Source organism: Lolium perenne, chromosome 4 (assembly GCF_019359855.2).
Source record: "Lolium perenne isolate Kyuss_39 chromosome 4, Kyuss_2.0, whole genome shotgun sequence".
Classification (NCBI taxonomy): domain Eukaryota; kingdom Viridiplantae; phylum Streptophyta; class Magnoliopsida; order Poales; family Poaceae; genus Lolium; species Lolium perenne.
Genome location: NC_067247.2, coordinates 33,058,567 through 33,064,566, shown reverse-complemented (window position 1 = coordinate 33,064,566; position 6,000 = coordinate 33,058,567).

Genomic DNA, 6,000 nt, shown 5'->3' with positions numbered 1-6,000 from the left:
CTTCAATACAATGATCTCATGAGCTGCCTTACATGATTGAGATTCATATGAGTTTTGTATCACTATTAGTCTATGTGCTACTCTTGTGATGTTATTAAAGTAGTCTATTCCTCCTTCACAGTGTAATAGTGACAGTGTGTGCATCGTGTAGTACTTGGCGTAGGCTATGATCATAATCTCTTGTAGGTTATGGAGTTAATTATTACTATGATAGTATTGATGTGATTTATTCCCCCTTCATAGTGTAAAGGTGACAGTGTGTATGCTATGTTAGTACTCGGTTTAAATTGCAAAGATCTATTATGCTCTAAAGGTTACTTAAATATGAATGCCGAATGTTGTGGAGCTTGTTAACTCCGGCATTGAGGTGCTCTTGTAGCCCTACACAACGAATGGTGTTCATTATCAAACAAGAGTATATGTAGCACAAAGGAAGAGAACTTATTTATTTATGTGATCAATGTTGAGAGTGTCCACTAGTGAAAGTATGATCCCTAGGCCTTGTTTCCAAATACTGCAATCATCGCTTGTTTACTGTTTTACTGCATCTTTACTTCGTGCAGTATTACTACCATCAGCTGCACGTCAGCAAGCACTTTTCTGGCGCCGTTACTACTGCTCATATTCATTCATACCACTTGTATTTCACTATCTCTTCGCCGAACTAGTGCACCTATACATCTGAAAAGTGTATTAGGTGTGTTGGGGACACAAGAGACTTCTTGTATCGTGATTGCAGGGTTGCTTGAGAGGGATATCTTTGACCTCTTCCTCCCTGAGTTCGATAAACCTTGGGTGATCCACTTAAGGGAAACTTGCTGCTGTTCTACAAACCTTTGCTCTTGGAGGCCCAACACTGTCTACAAGAATAGAAGCACCCGTAGACATCAGTGCGCCACAAAATTAAGCTATTTCTGTGGCGCACCGTGTCTGGTGCGCCACAAAACAACTTTATGTGGCGCATTTTCGGTGGTGCACCACAGAACTAAGCTCCACCTATAAGCGTTTTCCTACTAGTGTAATTAAGGTACTCCTTTTAATAGAGTATCGGAGCAAAGCATTAACACTCCATGAACACATGTAATCCTCAGATCACAGCCTTCCCCTACGGTTGTCCCAATTTCTGTCACTTTGGGGCCTCGGGTTCCAGACAGCAATATGTGTATACAACTTGCAGGTAAGATCATAAAACAATGAATATCATCATGAATCAATAACATGTTCAGATCTGAAATCATGGTACTCGGGCCCTAGTGACAAGCATTAAGCATAACAAGTTGCAACAATATCATAAAAGTACCAACAACGGATACTAGGCACCATGCCCTAACAATCTTATGGCTATTACATGAACAATCTCATCCAATCCCTACCATCCCCTTCAGCCTACAGCGGGGATTTACTCACACATGGATGGGGGAAGCATGGATGGTCGATGGAGAGGCGTCGGTGGTGATGATGGCGATGATCTCCTCCAATTCCCCGTCCCGGCAGGGTGCCCGAACAGAGTTTCTGATCCCGAAATAAGGTTTTCGATGGCGGCGGAGTTCTGGATGTCTTCTGGCAGATTGGTCGAACCCCCGTGTGTTTTTAGGTCAAGGGCTTTAAGTAGTCCGGAGGGGGGCGCCTGGGGCTGGCCGAGGCAGCGTCCCCATGTGGCGGCACGGCCATGGGCCCACCGCGCCGCCACGTGGTGTGCGCGCCTCGTGGCCCCCTCCGTCTCGTCTTCTGGCTCTGTGGGTCTTCTGTAAAAATAGGCCCATTGCAATTATTTCCGGGGATTTTCCTGAAAGTTGATTTTCTGCACAAAAATAAGACACCAGGGCAATTCTGCTGAAAACAGCGTTAGTCCGTGTTGTTGTATCCAAAATACACAAATTAGAGGCAAAACAATAGCAAAAGTGTTCGGGAAAGTAGATACGTTTTGGACGTATCAAGCACTTGTTGTGGTCGCTGTCAAATCACTCCTCCTCGTACCGGCGATGCTCATGGAAGTAGTCATGGATCCGGCGCCAGAATGCGGTCCCCTTCTGCTTGGCACCTATAAATGGATCTTGCCCAATGGCCAACCATCCCTCGACGATCATTATGTCCTCCAGTTGCGTGTAGTTGCTGGTTCTTTTGCTCACCCGACGACCTCGAGCTTGTGCAGCTGCAGCTTGTGTGAGCTCGTCACCGAACAATGACTCCTCGTCGATGTTCATGGTGTCGGGATGGCCAGTGGTTTCCTCCTCTATGTCAATGGGAGGTGGCGGGGGAGCATGCTTGGTCGACGAATATTGTATGGTGGTCTGCATCGTCGGTGGATAAGACGGAGATGCCTGCATCGTGGCCGCTGCCTGCATAGATGGTGGTGCGCGCTCACCCGACAAATCGTCGAACAGAGTGCGGGCACCAGTCATCGCTGCTGCTTCAGCTGCATGGGGCCTTGGAATGCGTTATCAGCGCACGGTTGAGGTCAATGGATGAAGGCGACGGCCTTGTCATGGACTCGCCCACCTCCGGTGACCCATCCTGTGACGGGTACAAGTACCGCCCCGACGGCGCCATCATTTCGTGCGCGTCGGGCGTGTAACCAAACGGGGCAGTCGGCGGGCCTGTCGACCGGGGAGGAAGGGGCCAGGTAACGGATGAGCCGGAGCTTCCCACCGAGGCTGAGCCGGTGCCCGGGAAGATCAGGTGCACGAGCGCGGTGTGGCCATAAAATAGCATGGCATGCTCTTGCATGGCCTTCGCCTTCGCCTCCGTTTGGAGGAGCTGGAACTGCTCGGCCGCCGTATGACACTCCTCCGCGACAGCGGCCTCCCTCTTCCGTTGTTCGAGCGCCCGGTGCATGTCGCCCCCGCTTCTTGCTATCGATCATCCTATGATCCGCGACGAGCTCGGACTTCGCCTTCTTCGTCGCCGCCGCGGGCAGCGGGACTACCTGAGCGTCCACAACAGGAGCCTCCTCCACGGCAAGAGCGACAATGGACGCGAGCTCGGCCTCGTGTCCGATGGTGGTAGTGGCGGCGGCAGGAGCTTCATCGGGCATTGATACGTCTCCGACGTATCGATAATTTCTTATGTTCCATGCCACATTATTGATGATATCTACATGTTTTATACACATTATATGTCGTTATTATGCATTTTCCGGCACTAACCTATTAACAAGATGCCGAAGAGCCAGTTGCTGTTTTCTGCTGTTTTTGGTTTCAGAAATCCTACAAAGGAAATATTCTCGGAATTGGACGAAATCAACGCCCAGGGTCCTATTTTGCCACGAAGCTTCCAGAAGACCGAGGGGGAAAGGAAGTGGGGCCACGACGTGCCGCCGCAACAGGGCGGCGCGGCCCAGGTCTTGGCCGCGCGGCCCTGGTGTGTGGGACCCTCGTGTGGCCCCCCGCATTGCCCTTCCGCCTACTTAAAGCCTTCGTCGCGAAACCCCCAGTACCGAGAGCCACGATACGGAAAACCTTACTGAGACACCGCCGCCGCCAATCCCATCTCGGGGGATTCTGGAGATCGCCTCCGGCACCCTGCCGGAGAGGGGAATCATCTCCCGGAGGACTCTTCACCGCCATGGTCGCCTCCGGAGTGATGAGTGAGTAGTTCACCCCTGGACTATGGGTCCATAGCAGTAGCTAGATGGTCATTTTCTCCTTATGTGCTTCATTGTTGGATCTTGTGAGCTGCCTAACATGATCGAGATCATCTATCTGTAATGCTATATGTTGTGTTTGTCGGGATCCGATGGATAGAGAATACTATGTTATGTTAATTATCAATCTATTAACTATGTGTTGTTTATGATCTTGCATGCTCTCCGTTATTAGTAGAGGCTCTGGCCAAGTTTTTGCTCTTAACTCCAAGAGGGAGTATTTATGCTCGATAGTGGGTTCATGCCTCCATTAAATCTGGGACAGTGACAGAAAGTTCTAAGATTGTGGATGTGCTGTTGCCACTAGGGATAAAACATTGATGCTATATCCAAGGATGTAGTTGTTGATTACATTACGCACCATACTTAATGCAATTGTCTGTTGTTTGCAACTTAATACCGGAAGGGGTTCGGATGATAACCTGAAGGTGGACTTTTTAGGCATAGATGCATGCTGGATAGCGGTCTATGTACTTTGTCGTAATGCCCAATTAAATCTCACTATATTTATCATATCATGTATGTGCATTGTCATGCCCTCTCTATTTGTCAATTGCCCGACTGTAATTTATTCACCCAACATGCTATTTATCTTATGGGAGAGACACCTCTAGTGAACTGTGGACCCCGGTCCTATTCTTTACATCGCATACAATCTACTGCAATTGTTCTTTACTATTCTTCGCAAACAATCATCTTCCACACAATACGGTTAATCCTTTGTTACAGCAAGCCGGTGAGATTGACAACCTCACTGTTTCGTTGGGGCAAAGTACTTTGGTTGTGTTGTGCAGGTTCCACGTTGGCGCCGGAATCCCTGGTGTTGCGCCGCACTATACTTCGCCGCCATCAACCTTCGACGTGCTTCTTGACTCCTACTGGTTCGATAAACCTTGGTTTCTTACTGAGGGAACTTGTCACGTACGCATCACACCTTCCACTTGGGGTTCCCAACGAGCGTGTGCTTTACGCGTCATCAAGCTAAATTTCTGGCGCCGTTGCCGGGGAACGAAGAAAAGTTACACCACAAAGATTTCTAACTCCCACGTCAACTACACGCCAGCAAGTAAATTTCTGGCGCCGTTGCCGGGGAGATCAAGACACGCTGCAAGGGCAGTCTCCACTTCCAATCTCTTTACTTTGTTTTTGTCTTGCTTTGTTTTACTTTATTTTACTACTTTGTTTGCTGCACTAAAACAAAACACAAAAAAATTAGTTGCTAGCTTTACTTTATTTATCTTGTTTACTTCCTATATTAAAAACACACAAAAAAAAAGTTACTTGCATTTACTTTATCTAGTTTGCTTTATTTACTACTGTTAAAATGAATACTCCTGAGAACACTAAGTTGTGTGACTTCACTAGTTAGGCATAATGGAAAATAACAATGAGCTTTTTATTCTATTTCCTGAGTTAAGACATGGATTGTTTGCTGCGAAAATTAAAAAACCTATGGAATCTTATTTGCATGCTAGTAGAAATGATATTAGTATGAACGCTTTGAACACCATTGTTGCTAATGATATGGAAAATTCTAAGCTTGGGGAAGCTGGTTTTGATGAGCATGATATTTTTAGTCCCCCAAGCATTGAGGAGAAAATTTTCTTTGATGATACTTTGCCTCCTATTTATGATGATTATAATGATAGTGGTCTTTTGGTGCCGCCTACTATGGAGATTAAATTTTATTATGATTATACTATGCCTCCTACACTTGATGAGAATAATAATGATAGCTACTTTGTTGAATTTGCTCCCACTACAACTAATAAAATTGATTATGCTTATGTGGAGATCAATAATTTATGCATATAGCTCATGATAAGAATGTTTCATTTGATAGTTATATTGTTGAGTTTGTTCATGATGCTACTGAAAATCATTATGAGAGAGGGAAACATGGTTATATGCATCTTAATAATATTAAGTTTCCCCTCTTTGTGCTGAAAATCTTGAAGTTACACTTATTTTATCTTTCTATGCTTGTTGCATTATGCTTCATGAATTTGTTTATTTACAATATTCCTTTTCATAGGAAGTGGGTTAGACTTAAATGTGTTTTGAATTTGCTTCTTGATGCTCTCTTTTGCTTCAACTCTTATTTCTTGCGCGAGCATCATTAAAATTGTTGAGCCCATCTTAATGGCTATAAAGAAAAGCGCTTATGGGAGACAACCCATGATTTTACTACAGTACCTTTATTTTATATTTGAGTCTTGGAAGTTGTTTACTACTGTAGCAACCTCTCCTTATCATGTTTTTGTGCCAAGTAAAGTCTCTATGGTAAAGTTGATGCTAGATTTGGATTGCTGCGCAGAAACAGCATTGCTGTCTGTCACGAATTCGCGCAGAAGTCT